The following is a 9,939-nucleotide window of genomic DNA, read 5'->3' as shown; positions in this document are numbered from 1 at the left end:
GATTGATAATTGTTGGGTTATCATCTGTGCTTAAGGCCTTTATCGTTAACTCATTCGGTAACCGATGTTTGTCTTTATTGATATGGGGACGTATAGAAATGACATGAACTGGTGAGTAATCTCTTGATTTTGCAATACCACCTAGGGATAGGGGTAGGACGATCAATTGTGCTAATTTCTGTTTATAATGCGGTATTATCTCCTAGGGGAGGCTAGGGATAGCAAGCCAGTAATTAATATTAGGCTGTTTTCGCCGAGGGATCGGGTTAAGGGGAGGCTAAGAAAGTCGCATAANAATTAATTAATCAAACTAATATTCAAGAGGAGTAGATAAGAGATGGTGGATTAGATAAAATTGTAAACCCCCAACAACATCCATTCATCCATTGTTTTCTTTTGTCAATTGAATGACCTCTATTTTGCATGTTAATATTTTTGTTCTCAAATCCAATTTATTAATTTTTATTTTCAAGTCTTATTATTTTAATTCACGCGAAGGGGAAAGCCATTCGAGTCTCTTGGGAAAACGATACTTGAATTTACCATTTATTATTACTTGTACGATTTGGTACACTTGCCAATCCGTCAACAATTGTGCGTTTGAATAACGTCTTAAACAAAGCATTATATATAGAGAGGAAAAACTCAAACACTAGATAATCAAAGCATATGAATAAAGTAAGAATTTCAATATAAGAGAGTTTCAAATAGGACTACATCGTTCCCCAACAACAAAGGGGTTTAGTTCACCATAATCATGGTGAAACTAGATGAATTAAATGAAAGATACGACAAGATAACCCCATATTTGATCAGATGGAGCTTCTGCATTCAATAGCAGCCTCCAAGGGGTGAGAAAGGGTGTTTCTGCGTCTTTTTCTACCAAAAGATGACTTCTAAGGGTCGCACTAATCTTTTTACAAACTGTGAAAAATTACAGAAAACAGGCCAAGCCCAAAGTACAGCGCTTAACGCTGGTAGGTGCGACACTCATATGGGATGCTCAACGTTCATGCTCAGGCATTTGGCAGTGCTGTTACTGAAGAGACCAGTGCTCAGCGTTGGTTCTAGCACTCAGCGTTGGCGCTTAAGCGTTTGATAAAGCCTGTTTAGTGCAACTAGAGCTCAGCGGTAGCCTAGTGCTCAACGGTAGCTACGATTCTTTATTTGCACCTTTTTCATCCTTTCTTGAACCCAACTCCTTCCTACTTCAATATTCTTCATTCAATTCTCATTAAGTTCTGTCAAAACAAGGAAAACCAAGCATAATACCCATAAAATCTCCTTTGACTGTCTTATAACCTAACTAAGACAAAATGCATGATTTCAAGCTAGTTTCTAAGTCATAAAAGGTGTGTTTTATATCAAAATCAAGTATGAAAATAACGATTTTTTAACCGTTATCACAACTCCAAACTTAGAATCTTGCTTGTCCTTAGGCAAACAAAACAAAACTTAGCCTTCCACTTATCCTCAAAATGGTTCAACACATTCAAAACCCATTCTTTCACAACAAGTAATTACTCAATTAAGCTTTTCAATGGAATCTAATCAAGATGCATACCAACTAAGCACATATGTGATCATATAATCTCCAGTAGATGCTATTCTTATGAATGATCAATTAACTAAGCACATATGTGATTATGAATTCATGGAATCATCCTCACCCGATAAGGTGTTTCACTTAATCACTCAAGTGTTTCAAGAGGTCATTCCTTCCCTCTACTAATGACATGTCACATAGAACAAAATTGCCTTTCATCTACTACAATCAACATTCTCACACATAAATGCCATCACAAGGACTTTTCAAGGCTTATAATGAGGTTGGGCTAACAAGAAAAATTGGTTTTTCTAGATCACAAAATCCTTGAGTTAAGAGAGTTATTCAAACATTCATACTCAAGCACAAACTCTCTCTTTCACCAATCTTACTCCCAGCTTTCCCTTTTTCTTTTGCCTTGAGCTTTTCTTTTCATGCTTATTTTTTCTTTCTTTTCTATCTTTTTCATGCTTTTTTCATTCAACACATTAGCTCAATGCTTTTCTTTGCCTTTCAATTCTCCCAACAACCCCATACTTGAAACTTTATCAATACCATTCAATTATTCTCAACTCAACTCAAGGTAAAGATTTTTCAAAAAGGTTTTCACATAAAGTGTTTAAGGCTTAGGTTCAAAAAGGGTAGAACACATTGTTATCTTTACTTTGGGATGAAAATTTGGCTAAGTAAGGGCTTCCAAAAATGGCCTTTATTATATGACACAAACATGCGATTCAATCAATCATAAAGCACTAGTGGAAAAAAAGGATTTTATGACGGACTATTATGATAGTTGAAATCCTCCTATCATAATATATTGACCAGTGGTAATTTTGTATTAAAACTAAGATATATTATGATGTATTTTAAAAGACCTATCATAATAAATGGAATGGTGGTATTTTAGTAATAAAGATTATATATATTATGACAGATAAAAGACTACCTATCATAATAAATTAGACGCGGTGGCAAAATAGAAATTATGGTAAAAAGATATTATGATAGAATCGGAAAGAGCTGTCATAATATCATAATAGGTGCAAACCCCTTTACTTTTCATTTGGAAACTTCATTCTCATTCTCATCCTAAAGCGTCTCTTCACATTTTCGCGCACCCATCTCATCTCCATCCTCTCACATTTTTTGCTTCTCATTCTCGAGACTGCTTCAACAGGAGCATACATTTTCATTCTCTCTGCTTCTTGTTGATTTCTCATTCGTACATCACAAAACCACATTGTTGTTGTCTTACGAGTTTTCTCCAACTCTAAACATCATCCTCTGTTAAGGTTTCATACTTCTCCATGATTTCCTTCCTATTTTCACCTTTTTCTTCGATTTCACTGATTAAATCATCGTTTATCATCTTTTCTACCGATTAAAACACCTTTTCTCTGTTCGTTCCTCATTTCTACCGTTCAATATTGCCTTTGAACCAATTTTCACATAGGAGTTCGTCCAATAAATTCCCTTTTTTATTACTGCAGTTTGTGTAATAAAATAATAGGGTTTGCGTATAACTTGATTGCTCCTAGAGACTCCATCATGGTCATTACTGTTAGGTGTTATTTTCTCTCAATTCTTGCTTTCTTTGATCGCATAATCTGTTTTTTAATTTTCATATTTCTTTTGTTTTCTTGCTTGTTATAACTTTAATAGGAAGGTTGTTAGAGAGGCCGCTCATGGCGGTCGAGATGCAGAGCACGTTAAGACTCAATAGGATCTCTATTCAGTTTTTCCGGTTGTGTTATCTTGATTTTGTTTTATACTAGGTTGGTGATTATGACAAATAAGGTTTTATTCTGCGTGTAATAAGTATTCGGGAAGAGATTCAACTGGAGCTTGAGTAATATGAGAAGGTGTCTAATTATCTGATAGATTGATTTAGTTGTTGTTATAAGCTTAGGGCAATTGTTTTCTTTTCCCCCTTTTCTACCCATGTACACATACATTTTCATAAGAAAAATTTAATGAATGAAATGAATTCCATTTTATTTGTTCAATTGAATTTGTTCATTATAAATTAATTTGATGACATCATAATACAAGAAAATTAATTATAAATTGATTGGATATCAAATGTAAGCATGTATTTCTTTTTAAAAAAAAATCAAGTTTTTATGATAGGTAAAAAGTTACTTGTCATAATATATTCTAACATATTATGATAGGTAAAAAGTTAATTGTCATAATATTTTCTGACATATTATGATAGGTAACAAAAGTATGTCATAATATGTTGAACCCTATTATGATGCCTAGAACTATGATGTTAGGCCACCTATCATAATATGTCACTTTTACCTATCATAAAAAGCAATTTTTGCACTAGTGAAGATTTAGGAAAAAAATACTCATGCTTTCAAGTAGACAGTAAACATATCAACAAAACTCTGGAGCTCAAAACCTACAAATAGGTTCACTCAACATTTCAAATATCATAATCATACACCCTGCTTAGGATCATAATCACAATCATAATATCATTGCATTTGTTCACATAGTTTGTGAACACTTCACCTATATATAAGCATGTAAAATAATCTCAATCATCATCCAAATCAAGCATCGTCAAGCACACTCATCATGCAATCAATAAGTCAAACCATCATCAGATAAGGTGTTCAAAGCAAGTACAATACAAACCTACACTACTCAACAGAAGCACACTCCTGCTCCAATGCATTTGGCATCCATCAGTAAATGCCAAATCACCCTATGTTGTTGTCAGAATCATCCTCCTCTCCAACCTCTGCATCCTCGAAATCATCATCTTTCTCATCATCCTCCATGACTCGAGCTTCAACAACTCCAACTCCACCACCCTGTGCCTGTGCCTATGGCCATGCCATCGCACTATGGAACTCGTCCATAGTCCATATGTGTGTTGGGGGTGTATCATACATCCCCACTATCATCTCAGTAGTGGCCACCTGCCCTCTATAGAGAGACTTCAGTCTTGCCTCCATCATGGACATATACATGTCTTTTATCTGGAAAGGCTCTACGTGATGTGTTGGGTCATCCTGTTGTGGTCCTCTCTTGGGCCGTCTCTGAGGTACTGGTTGAGCTGCCTCATCTCCTCCGTAATAGTGCCTATAGTAGGCTGCGTCTATGGCCTTCATAGGCCTCTCAAATGGTGGAGTAGAAATGTCTACCCCAGCTTGATGACATAATTGTGTAATCAACGAAGGGTGCCCAAGGGGTGCTTTACTACTCACAATGGTAGCGCAACTCTGAATCTTATTTGCTATAACCTGTCCAATATTCACATTTAGCCCCCTCAACATGCAATAAAGAAACATGGCCCTGTGAACTGTGATGTCCGAGACATGAGAGCAAGGTTGGACATTAGCATGAGAGAATGCCATTCAATATTTGGCTAGAGGGGTCAAGTTTGCTCTCTTAATGTGAATCCTAACATCATTTGGGTTCCTATGAAAGTGTCCTCCAAGCACACAAATCACACTCTCAATATCTTCAAAATTTGTGCCCTCCTTCACATCCAGTGAATACAGACACTACTGACCAACACACTCAGTGTTCAAATAACTATTGATTGTCTCAGAATCATATCGAATAATCTTTCCCCGAACATAGCTTGTATAACCTGCAACATTATCCCCCAATGGTTTAACATTTGTATAAAATTCTTTTACCACTGTTAAGCCCCTAGCAAGTGTACCAGATCGTTATCAAGTATTATAAATGGTAAGATTGAGTATCGTTCTCCCAAAGGACTCTTAGGCCTTATCTTTCATGTAAATTGATTGCATAAGACTTGAAAGAAAAATTAATTTTAGGGACTCTTCTTTTGCTTCTTTTCTCATCCTTTCTTGAGTTTAAGTCCTCCCTTCTTGACTACCATCCTCCAATTCTCATCAAATCCTGCCAAAAAAATGTAAAACAACTAAAACCCACCTTTGACTCTCTAGAAATCAAACTAAAGTGTTTTGCATGATTCTAAGCTCATTCTAAGCCATAAAGGGTGTGTTTTAATATCAAATTCAAGTATAAAAATAACGGTTTTTAGATCGTTATCACAACCCCATACTTAGAACTTTGCTTGTCCTCAAGCAAACAAGACAAAACTCAACCTTCCCACCTTGTCATCAAAATAGTTCAACACTTCGAAAAGTCATTCTTTCGTAACATGTGATTCGTCAATTCAGCTTTTCAATGAAATCAAATCAAGATGCATACATGCTTTAATTCATTTCAGTTCAAATATTGTTCACATAATCAAGTACTCTCCAACGGATGCTTTTCTTACGAATGATCAGTCAACTAAGCACAGATGTAATCATGAAATTCATTAATCCTTTCCAGGCAAAGTGTTTCACTCAATTACTCAAGTGTTTCAAGAGGTCACTCTTTCCCTCTACTATTCACATGATACATGAAACAAAATTGCCTTTCATCTAATACAATCAACATTCTCACACACATATGCCATCACAAGGAATTTTCTAAGGCTTATAATGTGGCTAGGCTAACAAGAAACATTGGTTTCTCAGATTGCAAAATCCTCGAGTTAAGAGAGTTATTCATCATTCATAGATCAAGCACAAACTCTCTTTTTACCAATCTCACTCATTCCCAACTTTCCCTTTTCCCTTTTTCTTTTATATTGAGCTCACTTTTCATGCTTTTTCTTTGTTTTTCTTTTCTTTTCTCATGCTTTTTCATTCAACACTTGAGCTCAATACCTTTCTTTTGCCTTTCAATTTCCCCCAACAACCCCAAACTTGAACCTTTATCAACACCACAAAATATTTCTCAACCTAACTCAAGGTGAAGATTTTCAAAACAAGGGTCATCCTGTTTAAGGCTTAGGTTAAAAGAGGGTAGAAGATCAAATGTTCCTTTTACTTTGGGCGGAAATTTGGCTAAGTGAGGGCTACCAAAAATGGCCTTGATCATATGACATAAACATGTAATTCAGTCAATCATAAAGATTCATGCAATATCATTCATGTTTCCAAATGAATAACAAAAATATCAATAAACTCTGGAGCTCAAAACCTCACATAACTATGCTCACTCAACATCTTGAATATCAATCATACATCCTACTTAACATCATAATCACAATCATAAATCATCATGCATCTGTTCACACAGCTAGTGAACAATTCACCTGTATATCAGCATGTAACACAATCTCAATCATCATCCAAATCAAACTTCATTAAGCAAACTCATCATGCAATAAAACCAAGTCAAACCATAGTCAACAAAGGTGTTCAGGCAAGTATAGACACCTACACTACTCGATTAAATTCAACCTATTCTAAAAATTCAAAGTACAAACGAAAAAGAAAGATAAAACCCTACTCTAATGCAATGGCATCCATCAGTAGATGCCATATCACTCCATGCCATCATCAGAGTCCTCATCGTCTCCAGTTTTTGCATCCTCAAAATCGTCATCCTCCTCATCATCCTCGTCCATGGCTGAAGCTTCATTTGCTCTAGCTCCACTTCCCTGTGCCTGCTCTTGAGGCCACACCATAGCACTATGGAACTCATCCATAGTCCACCTGTGCATCGGTGGTGTGTCATATAAGCCTACTATCATTTCTGCAGTAGACACCTGCCCTCTACGAAGAGACTCCAGTCTGGCCTCCATCATGGACATGTACATGTCCCTCATCTGGAACGACTCTACATGTTGTGCAGATGCATCATCCTACTGGACCGCTCCTCTCCTAGGATATCTCCTAGGCACTGGTCCAACTGTCTCGTCTCCTCTACAATGATGTCTATAGTAAGCAACATCAATGGCCTTTCTAGGCCTTTCGAATGGTGGAACAGAAGTATCCACCCCAGCCTGCTGGCACAAGTAAGTAATCAGGGAAGGATGTCCCAATGGTGTCCTGCTACTCACAGTAGTAGCACATCTCTTGATCTCGTTGGCGATGACACCTCCAACATTCACGTCCATCTGTCTCAATATACAATAGATGAACATGATCCTATGCATAGTGATATCAGAAACAAGGGAGCACGGCTGAACATTGGCATGAGTAAATGCCATCCAATACTTCGCCAAGGGTGTCAGATATGCCCTTTTGATGTGAATGGGCACTCCATTTGGGTTCTTGTGAAAATGTCCTGCAGGTACACAGAGCACCCTCTCAATATCCTCATAATCTAAAAACTCCCCTATGTTCAGCGCATACTGGCACTGCTCTCCAGCCCACTTAGTGCCCAAGAAGCTGTTAATAGTCTCGGGGTCATATATGATAATCTCCCCTCGAACATAACTAGTGTACCTCTCCATCGGCACTCCTCTGGATAAGGCATTCGTGTAAAATTCCTTAACAACCTCAATGTTAGCTGGCGTAGGGTATGTAGCCAGCTTTTCCCAGTTTCTTCTTTCAAGCTCCGTACCAAACTGAGGAGCTAAGTCTGGAATCCAAATGGCCTTCCTCTCCATCAGCAATCTCCTTTCTTGCACAGTCACATAATGCTCCTCATGTTTCCTGGAGAGGAACCTGTGAGAATAAAATCTCCATGGCCGCTCCGGCTCTTTCCTCTTATTCCCTTGAGTCTTCACTCTCCTTGAAGATGATGACATTCCTACATCAAATACAATTCAAAAGACCAAGGAGATCCACCATTAAAGATTAGCACACCATCAAACATACACCATTCAAGCACTGTCCAGCGCTAAGGGCAAAACAGGGCCCCTCAACGCCACCTGCATAAGAGAAATCAAGCAAGAAAACAAAATCTGACACCCACAGCTCAATGCCCACTCACCGCTCAGCGGTGGCGTCGGGATTTTTGCAAAACCGAGCCTAGACCCCTCTATTCTCCACCCAATCCAAAATTTCTTAGTTACAAACCAAATTCATGCAATTTAATCGCTGCAAAATGTTTATATTTCATCAAATCATGCATAGAAATCAAAAGTCCTAATTTTTCATGTTCCTACACATGTTCTTCATCAAATCTCGAATCTAGAAACCCTAAGAGTGAATTTGCATGACTTACTTGAGTGGAGATACTCTAAATGCTTTCAAATGCTTCTTGATAGATGATGAATGCTCTTCCAATGCAATGCTCTCACCAACAACCCCAAACTTTGTCAATGGAATGGGTGAAGAATCATCACTGTCCAGCGCTGCGGGAAAAACAAAACCCCTCAGCGTCACCTGCAAAACACAGAATCAAGCAAACCAAGCAATCTGTCAGGCCACCGCCTAGCGATAGCTCACCGCTCAATGGCGGCGGAGACAGTTTTTCAATATCCTTCCTAAACACTTCTAATCTCCACCGAAATGCAAATTTCACAGTTCCAGTCCACAATCAAACATTTTAATTGGTCCAAATCGTTTCTCTTTCAACAAATCATGCATAGAAATCAAAAGCCCTAAATTTTCATACTTCTACACATTTTTTCATCAAATTCATGCTTTAGAAACCCTAAAATTAAAGATGTATGACTTACTTAAGTGGAGAGACCTTGAATGCTTGAAAAATACTCTTTGGGTGATGATGAATGTTCCCCAAATGCAGTGCTCTCACCAAAAACCCCAAACTTTGATAATGGAATGATGCAAAGATAATGGAGAATGGGTTTTAAGAGAATAGGTGATGAGAAAAGTGAGGAGAAACCTTTGGAAAGCTCTTTTGAGTGAAAATGGAGAGTGAAGGTCGAAAAGTGGCGCCTAGGCGAAACCTAAGGGGTAATTGAAAAGTGCAAATGGGCCTCCAACGTTGAGCTTTATTAAAAGCCCAAAAAGCCCTCTATGACGCCACCGCTCAGCGTTGGGCTACCGTTGAGCGGTGAGCACGATTTTAGAACTTCCCCCTTTTTGGCTCGCTTAAGCATTATCTGACCTGTTTCACTCGATTTCAACTCTCAATTTTCAATTTTTATGCAATTCCACTCACCTATGCAACATTCAATTCCTAAAATGCAACTATAACATAATTTAAAATAAAGATAAACAATAAACTGGGTTGCCTCCCAGGTAGCGCTTATTAACATCACAAGCCTGACCCAAACCTTTCTAGCACTTATCAATAAAAGCAAACCTTTCCAACACCTAGCATCCCTCAGTGAATGCTCCCCAATAAAAATTGTTTATCAAAAATCCATAAATTACAAAACCCAAAATTACCAAAAGAAAATAATATTCAAAAGTTATTAGGGTGCCTCCCAACAAGCGCTCTTTTAATGTCACTAGCTTGACCTAGTAAAGCTCAAGTCTCATCTTTCATGTTGGTGTCTTCTTTGCCTTCATCACACCAACTCATCAATTCTTTCCAGTCCACCTTCTTGACTTTCTTAAAATATGGAGCTTCAATCTCTATCACTCCATTCTCTTCAAAGCCTTTTGTGACGCCCGGGCACTTAGAGGGCAGGGAGTGATCGC

This window comes from Vigna radiata, unplaced genomic scaffold, assembly GCF_000741045.1.
Source record: "Vigna radiata var. radiata cultivar VC1973A unplaced genomic scaffold, Vradiata_ver6 scaffold_278, whole genome shotgun sequence".
Taxonomy (NCBI): domain Eukaryota; kingdom Viridiplantae; phylum Streptophyta; class Magnoliopsida; order Fabales; family Fabaceae; genus Vigna; species Vigna radiata.
This window is presented reverse-complemented; position numbering follows the sequence as displayed.